This window comes from Zophobas morio, unplaced genomic scaffold, assembly GCF_036711695.1.
Source record: "Zophobas morio isolate AGI-343-1 ecotype UQ-CSIRO unplaced genomic scaffold, CSIRO_AGI_Zmor_V1 ptg000594l, whole genome shotgun sequence".
NCBI classification, from domain to species: Eukaryota; Metazoa; Arthropoda; class Insecta; order Coleoptera; family Tenebrionidae; genus Zophobas; species Zophobas morio.
The window spans coordinates 57325-66488 of NW_026972697.1; the positions used below are offsets into that span (position 1 = coordinate 57325).

The 9164-nt window shown below is 33.9% G+C and overlaps 1 long non-coding RNA gene across 1 annotated transcript; it reads right to left on the reverse strand.

Moving 5' to 3' along the window:
- Positions 1-6880: 6880 nt before the first annotated feature.
- On the reverse strand, positions 6881-8395 carry LOC135121468 (uncharacterized). Its single transcript, XR_010278986.1, has 6 exons — positions 8321-8395; positions 7988-8059; positions 7765-7836; positions 7625-7696; positions 7296-7367; positions 6881-7176 (listed from the first exon to the last, which is right to left on the reverse strand). It is a non-coding gene; the product is annotated as an uncharacterized LOC135121468 (long non-coding RNA).
- Between the last annotated feature and the right edge of the window lie 769 nt (positions 8396-9164).

Here is a 9164-nt window from a genome sequence, read left to right on the forward strand (position 1 = left end):
ATAAAGATGAGATTAAACAGTCATAAAGCAAATAAGTAAATCTTTTACAAAAAGTGGAAAAACATTTTAAAAATCAGCGTTGCCTTGTAGTATTATTAAAATTACTAAATCCCAAACATGTTAAAAATTCTTAGAGTACCTTTATAAAACTTATTTATAGAAGTCTACTATTAGAATAATCAAAATTTTAAACAAACCATTAAATGTATCAATTCAACCAAAATACCTTAAACTGAACTTTAATTTTGTTTCGAAGTAGAAGCAGGTTATACGGAGATAGTGCGCCGCTTAGTATACTCACGTGGTTATCGGAAACTACTTTCAGTCGAGCCTTAGTAATCTATATTTTTTCAACTTTATCTAGTTTTACTTCAAACAATTGTATTTAAAAAGTCAAAGTAAACTAGCATTAAGTAAATAATGATCTATGTAAAATTTCACTACTCTCAAACAGGAAAAATCATTTATAAGTAAATTAGATATAATAATTAAAATAGTAATAATATATAAAACATACACCAGCCCATGGCAGTATAACTATTTAAAGCTTTCTGACATTATTTGGATAATATTAAGTAGGGGTTTTTTTTGAAGAGGGAAAAAAAAGTTAAAAAACATTAAAAAATTTATTATTTACTGTACATGGTTTTCGTTTATGTAAGTTTATTCTTTAGTTAGAGTGACTTAAGAAAGTTTAACTTCCTTTCTTTATTTTATTCCTTTTTTTTATTATTATTATTAACAAAATATATTATAAAGTTTTGTTGAGTAAACTTAAATAGACCTAATTTTAATGGTGCATAACTCCTTTGTTAAAGGAGTTATCAACTTTTGTTCTTTATACTTAAAGTTAACTAAATTACTTGAACTTGGTAATTAAGAGCTTGTTTATAGTATCCTATTAAAAAGGCGGACACCATTGTTAGTTTAGAGGCACGCGGTTTTTTATTTGGCCTACTCCTGCACTTAAGTTGGACTGCGCTTCTTTCCTGCCCGGTTCAAATTTTGTTTGCTATAATAGCGGGGCTAAGCCATTAATAAATTTTTACCGTTTTACTGCATCTTTCCTTGTTCCTGCAGAAAAGACGGTAAGTTACATGACTAAACTGTAAGCGTAGAGTACAAGAAGGAGTATGGTAGCGACAAACTTGAAATCAACGCTGGAATCATCAGCCTGGGGATAACGTTGTGACCAAAGATGACGTTCTCGCTATTGGCGGGGATTATGAAGGTTTTTACGACCTCATGCTATCCTCCTTTCTCTTATAGGGTTATCCTAGACTAATATTCTTTTTATTATAAGGCTGCTGAAGACCTGGATAAAAGCTGGAGTAAAATGTTACGAAATACTCGATGCTTATCGAAATCACCGAGTTAAAGGGAAAAAAAATATCGACGTGCCTTTTGAAGAATAATGGAATATATATACAATACTTTTAATCCCACGTCCTTATTTTCCGTATTGATTAGCACTTATGAAATATATTTTTAGCGCATCAAGCGCTCTTTTTTGAATTTGTTCGCTAAAAAAAATTTCTTTTTAATTTTTTGAAATAACTTAGTTGTTTTGATTATAAAAATTACAAAATACATATATAAGCTTGCAAAATATTGAACTTAATTTTTCACTATATGTCCAAAGTCTAGCGAAGACGAGTTTACATGTTTAAGATAACGCAAAGGGACTTTTTGTAAATGTAAATAACCTCAAAGGGGACTACAAATTAAATTAACAATAAACACTTTTTCATCGGAAGAGACAAACATATTTAAAGTTCCTTATTTAAAAGAATAGAAAAGGTTTGAGCTTGAGAAGTTTAACTGATTACAGGAGAATTCATTTTGCTTTTGCAATGTGACATTTCCTTATGGGGCAAACACACCAAGCAACACCCTAACTTGTAGTTCAAAATGTTAAGACTCGACCCCTTGTTAAACCATTTCCTACCCCATAAGAGGGCTTACACTTTCCAGCAAGCTGGGAAAAATCCAAGATGTGTTAACTTCCCACTAAACACTATACATAGCTCGGGTAGCAAAAGTTAATTAAAATTAATGTGAAGGGGGGGTGGTGGTTCAAGTTAACCTACAAGACGTTAAAGCTTTCGTATAAATTGCCTTTTTCCTCACTTGTTCGTTTAAAATTGCGAGTAAATGATGTAATTTTAAAGATGGTAATAAGCACATCGCTAAAGCAACTGAAGAATTATTATTATCCAGTAACATTTGCCGGTTTTCTCTTTGCCCAGTGTATACTACGTAATCCACCACCTATCTTACTACCGTTGTTAATAGTCGACTTTAGTTATAAATTACGCCCTTTTTCCTTTACTTCGCACCTTAAATTTAAAATAGATATTTCGATGTCAGCTTACCACTCCAGTAACATTTGTAGGATGTTCAAGGAGCAATATGTTGTCCAATACTTAAACAATGTTTACTATCGTCCTTAAATATTTTGTTTTTAAGCACGTAGTTTCTGTGCGATTCTATAATGGTGTTGCGGTTTCTCAACTTAACCTACTCCTCTTTTTTAATAAGTTATAAAGTTATTAGGTGCTATGAGGTGGCGAGCTAATAAGAAATAATACTTTACGACAATTTCTATTTTACCTGCCTGTACAAAATAAATCACAAATATATTGATTATTATGCCCTTTGCTTACTACTTAAGTTGCAATACGGCTCCTGTTTTAAGATTTATTTTATTTCCAAATCCCAAGTGCTCGTAATATACAACATATAAACCACGATTAATCCTTTTTTAGAAAAGAATTAGCGGTACCTATTATTTGGATATAACCTTGAACAGTTTTTTTTTTAACAGTTAATAGATGGATAGATGCCTTAAAAAGTAAAGTTGTTACCATCTTTAGAAAACTTTTGGGATTATGTTTATACAGACCCCTTCATAATAAAACATTATTTCCTGTATCCTCTTTCTCGCTAGGACTATAGTAATCTAAATGAACTCTACAAAGCAAGCTTCTATATGCTTTAAAAACTTTGTGACTCCCTATACTTTCTTACCTTTGCATATAGTGATTGCACCTAGAAATTAAAGTTATATTCTTTTTTATAAAGAAACGTCAAAAAGTGAACGCCGCCTATCCAAAACTGCTGTTTCTTTCTGTTCTTCGCTTCATTAATAGTTGTTCAATGACTCTTATCATCGTAATTATTTTAATTCCTTAAGCACTTTATAAATATAGTTTTAGGTTATCACCACAAGCTTAATCTTGACTTTTAACTACTGTTTTTATAAGACTTTTTCATTGTGCCCTACTGCAATGTATAAATTAAAATTATTTTAGTGTAACGTATTAACTTCCCTCTTATTATTTTCTCGATTTATGCTCTTTTTTGATATGCCGACATTTCATCCATCTTTAGAAATGTTTAAGAGCTTTTTATTGTATATATTATTTAAGACACTAATATACAGTATAAATATCGCCAAGCCTTATATTACCTCGAGCCTATTTGTATTACGTTGCATTTATGCAATATGGTTGTGAATTGAGTTGTGACTCTGCTTACTGGTTTAATTTGGCTGAAATAGAACGTTTGTAGTAGTCGACTCTACAGCAAATTAAAATCCGCCATCTCAATTAAAATTATTTTCTGCTTAATAACGTACCTAGATATTAGTATAATAAGCTTTAGATAACTGAACTTTATAATTTCGTATCGCAACTGCCTAACACTTAAATAGACCTTTTTAAAAGTTCCGCAATATAAACTGCTTAACACCATTTTTATATAGAAACTCGCTGGAGTCCCATAACTTCGAATACTCGAGCTCTCAAACCAGGAGTGGTCGCAGACATGTTACATAATAGCTTTTGATCGATGAAGGGTCATTATTTTCTAGACAATAACATACACTAACTAGCGCTTATGGGAAACGTGCCCCCTCCTAAGGCTCCTAAAAAGCCACGGCATGACATTACGTTGGAAGTCATTGCTTTGGGGGCCCAGCTGAAGGTCCCGGTGAAGAGCATCATTTCGCACAAAACTAAGGCGCAACTGCATATAAAAGGGGAGGGAGAAGTGACCCCTGAGGGACCTCTGCTGTCAGAGATCGAAGCGGCAACTGGGTATCTACCGCGCGCAAGCTGAAGACGCGAATATTCAGATATGATTTCAGCACCTTACGAAGGTCATGAGGGAAGGATCACGAGCGCAGTTTGTGCAACAGACCTTCATACCAAACTTGATCAAATGCCTTCTCAACGTCAAGAAAGAAAGCGCCTGTTGCCTTCTTAAGGTTAAAAGCGCGAGTGGTCCATTCAGTTAAGTGGAGGAGCTGCTGGTTCGTTGGGCGCCCTTGCCGAAATCCAACCTGAAACTCTGGTAAAGCATTCCAAGCGTCAACGACTTCTTTAAGACGGCGCAGTAAAACGGCCTCATCCACTTTGCCGACCGCTGACAGTAAGTTGATGGATCTGTACTTGCTAGTTGCTGATTCTGGTGTAAGTGTTTTTGGTAGTCTCACAACGATCGCCGTCTTCCATCGAAACGGAAAGGCGCCAAGGAGAATGTCGAAGATTTTATAAGGAGGTAAAGATAGGTCTTCCCTATCAATGGCATTTCTTCAGTATCTCATTAGTGATGTCATCGGGGCAAAGCTCCTTTCGTTTAGGTAGCGCTTCGAGAATTGCTTGCCCCTCGTTAACATTAACTAGGTTAAGTAGTTCCTAATTAACGGGGAGAGGTAAGCTCGGCAGAGAGAAAGGAACGCATCATCATTAGCAGTATAGTAAGCAGCTGGCACGTTTTAAATAGCAAGAACATAGGCAAGAAGCGTAGCTATATCTCCATCACTCTCGGCCACTATATTTCCTTCACAAAGGGGCGGTAGTGGTGCAAGCCCCCAATTTTTTAACCTTTTAACAAATTTCCAAAAGGAAGAACGGCTTCTGCTGCCTGATTCTAAGATACGATGCAGGTTTGCTCTCCATTTATTGTTAAAATGGACCGTTAGCTTTTTTATAATGTACCTGTGAAGTCGATTAAGAGCAGGTTTGAGGGCGCTCTGCGACAATATGGCTACTCGAATAAGAAGTCGAGGTTGGCGGATAAGGGTCTTTAGTACGTCAGACAGGCGATCGAGCAGTTCGTTACTTCACTAGTTGTCGTGGCAGTAGTGTGAGCCATGTTTAGTGCGGTTACGAAAAGGGCAAAAGCATTTTTCCGGCAGGGGCGGGCGTGACAGTAATGACTGCACCGCGGCAGCGTGGTTTCTGGTACCTCAGCATATTTGCCCCAGTCGCTATAAAATACAGGTACTGGTTTTTGATGTGCCCTTCTCGTCCCCTAAATCGAGAATAACTGGGAAGTGATCGGAGGACAGCTCGTGGAGCGCTTCAATTCCCGTAGAGAGACGTATATCTTTAAGTATGGCAATATACTGTACGTCCACTGTGCCTATAGTCGCCAAGTGTGTTGGTTGCTGGGAACCTAGCACGGACAGCTTTCTCAACAGAGTAGGCCAAGGGTGTGCCCATTCGAGTTATCGGCTCGGCTGTTCCATGCAGATTTGGCGATTAAGATCCCCGCACAAAACAGTAGAAGAGACAATCCCAAGGATGGTGTCCAAACCGGAGGGCGGGAGTAGCTTCCAAGGGGGTTTGAAGACAGTGATTACAGAAACGGGTGCCTGATCGGCTATACCTAGGGAAATTCCTCTGCCTCGACACTTTGTAGAGCTGGCATAGGTATCACCTCTACTTTATTAATCGTAAAATATAATATATATACGAAAAATTAAATTAAACACACGAGATTAATTAAACTGTGTCAACTAAATTCGGTGTCAACTAAATTGTACTCTGCAAGGAGATCATATAGTTGACAACTAATGTCTTGTTTTTTTATTTTTTAACTTTATACAGAATTTCTTTTTTACTATTAAAATTTATACTGATTGCCTGCAGGATTATTAGTGACACAAAAATGTGTCCACAACTTCTAAAATCTAAACTATCCAATTTAAAAGAAATCCTGATAAAATTAATTATTTATGCCCGTTGCATGGCATTTTCAAAGGGGCTGACTTTTTTTTTTTTTTTTTTTTTTACATATTTATGTTATTTTTGGTCCAATCAGCCACCTCAATCAAGTGAAATGCTTTATATATAAAACTAAGATAATTCTGCGCATCGTTTTCAGCTTAGGGCCTATCACCACCAATAAACAGATTAGCTTGTGCTCTTTTAAAACATTAAGCAATTAGATATATCGCAAAGAATGAGTTTGGAAACGATATGCATCAGTTACGAGGACGAGAACAAGAATGAAAATCAAGAAGGTGAATGAGACACAACTCTGCAATTTTTTTCTTGGTTTTTTAACTATTTACCTTACAGTTCTTTACATTTAGATAAATGATTACCCATTTTTAATTTCATTTTTTTAATTAATTTTAGTCCCAAAGTTGGAATTAATAATATAAGCATTAATATTTGTAATATTTATAAGCTAAGTAAACAATGCAGTTCAAAATTTTAACTATTATGATTAATACATTATAATATTTTAGTAGACAATTTTTGGAGATTGTAACTTAAACTTTAGCTATAAGAATCTATGATAGGTTATTTACTTTTGTTTCCACAGTGCAAATTCGATGTTAGCACCAAGTCATTCTTTTTTCAATAGTCTGTTCTTAAGTTACCGACAACCCGCCAAAGCCTTTAAAATAAAGATGATGACTACCTCTTCGTTAAGGACAATAAAACGGGTTCTCTTTCTTTTTTCCCGAAGTTCGTAGTCATCATTCGCAAATTTATATATCCAGAGAAACACTTTGTTTTATAAGACTTAAGGGAACAGAAAGACTAGGTAAAAAACGAATTTGTGAAAATACCTAATTTATTATGTAGGCTTAAGAAAACCAGGCAAAGACTAAGCTTAGCGCTAGAAATACATAACAATTAGAAATTTTACATGCTGCCGCTGCCCTGGTTGGTGAGGGAGGAAGTGAAATTACCGGCTTAGTGGCTTGAGTGCTTTGAGCAGTAGGTCATGTAGGCTTCAAAGCAATGCATTTGTTTTTATCAAAAGTGTTGTATTCGTTAATTTCCCCCTCATAAGTGCATCGTTCACTTTTATAATTTAAATTCTCATAAAGAAGACGAGAGCAGCATAGAAAATTTTCATCGAGTAATTAATCTTAGAGATATTAGATTATAGTTAGAGATAGGAAAGAAAATAATAAAAAACAACGAATTATGCACAACACAAGAGCTATCGGTCATCAAATAAGAAAATAAATTTAGTTAAAGGTTAACAATTTTGTCGATGCGCTCAGGTAAGAAAAGAAACCACTCTCTATTGATGAGATGCGATTATTTCTAAGTTCCCTGAATTAAAAAGTGTAATAAGTTAATGTGAATATCGGTAAATCATTCATAAAGCAAAGAGAAAAGGTAAGTAGATACTTTTACACTTTTTACTAAAAGTATACTTTTATTTGTGGTAAAATGGATTAGTACATTTTTAAAAGTTTTCGACTTACAAATGAATTCAATTATTAGTAAACGTAAGTTTTTTACAAGAAATGGATTCCTTTTGTTATCCATTCTACCACTTATTTTTTTAGAGTTTTAACCAAACTTACAGATAAATTAGGATTTTCAGGGGCGAGAACATTGCATTTCCAATAGAAGTGAGTTGGTTATTATTTAACTCCCTTTAATTGTAGAAGGCAAAAGCAGTCAGTCTAAAAATTAGAAAATAAATTTAGTTATTAAGGTTAACAATTCTGTCAATGCGCTTTGTTCGGCAAAGGAACCATCCTCTATTGAAGATATGATATTATTGTTACGTTTCCTGAATTAAAAAGTGTAATAAGTCAAGGTGGATAGGGAAAGCATTTCTAAGGTAAGGTAAGTGATATTACTGTTACCAATTTATCTTACTAAAAGTATACTTTCATTTGTGGTTAATTGATTTTGTAGGAATTTGACAATTGTTTACTTACAAATTAGTCAAATTCCTGAGTCTTTGTAAGTATTCTCTTTTGATGATTGTAAGTTAGTTTTCATATAAATTTCTTTTAAGAAATTTATTAGGAATTAGATAACGATATATATTAGTATAACTTTATCAAATCTCATATATTCACAAAAAATTGAATGATGTAAAGAACTCTAACTTGAAAAACCAAAGAAACAATTGACCCAGTATATTAAAAATATCAATATCTAAGTTATTAATTTTTAAGCTACAGTTCAAAAATTCTACAATTACTATCAAGAGCCCTACCGCAGCCTGGACAAAATTTAAATACCGTTTATGTCAGATAATAACTTACAAGCTTATCAGAGCAAAGGGCCATCCGTCGCTTGAAAAAGTTGTTAAGTCGCACCTTGAACGGTCCCTTTTCAATATCCGAAATAGTTAAAAAATTACATAAATATTTGTAAATAGGGTCTGTGTATGTAAAAATGGGTTAATTTATTAGCAATCAATAGTGGTTAATCTCATACACTTTGTTGGAAAAAGCTTTATAAACATAAAAAAATAGAACATTAAATTATTTTAAATTATATTGAGACTTAATTATCACGCAACAAAAATCAATTGCCTTCCTTTTAATAATTTGTGCAAAGTACTCGAAGTGTCCTTACAAAGTGCCGGCGTTGACGATCGTTTCTTGACAACCTAAATAGGCAACCCTTGGGGAAAAAAGTGCGAAATAGAATAGAAGCATATTTTCGGTTGTTTATTACTGCAGTTAGTAATTTCCGGCTGTTTTAGACAATTTTTTAATTTAACCATTCATATTTCCTAGCCTCTTTAAAAAGTAGAAACCGGAACTATATACAAAGTAGTCAACCTCTTTACTTCACTAGTCCCCGGTTTTTATAATAAAAAAAATATTTTGCCTTATTCCTTCCTAAAGCATTGTTAAACTGTCTTAACTCGCAAACAGTATTCACTAAACAATGAAACTTTTATTTTGAAGCTAAGGTGAGCAGTTAAATGACGTAGGCATGTTATTCTTTGTATAGAGATCTTTAAAATATCACTCCCAAGAAAAAACATTACATAATTAATATAGTCTTTTGGCTTCAAATAGATGTAAGTATTATAAAGCAGAGTTAAGTGCTTGAAAATATAAATTAAAGTCTATTAAATTCCACACTCGAAAAGTA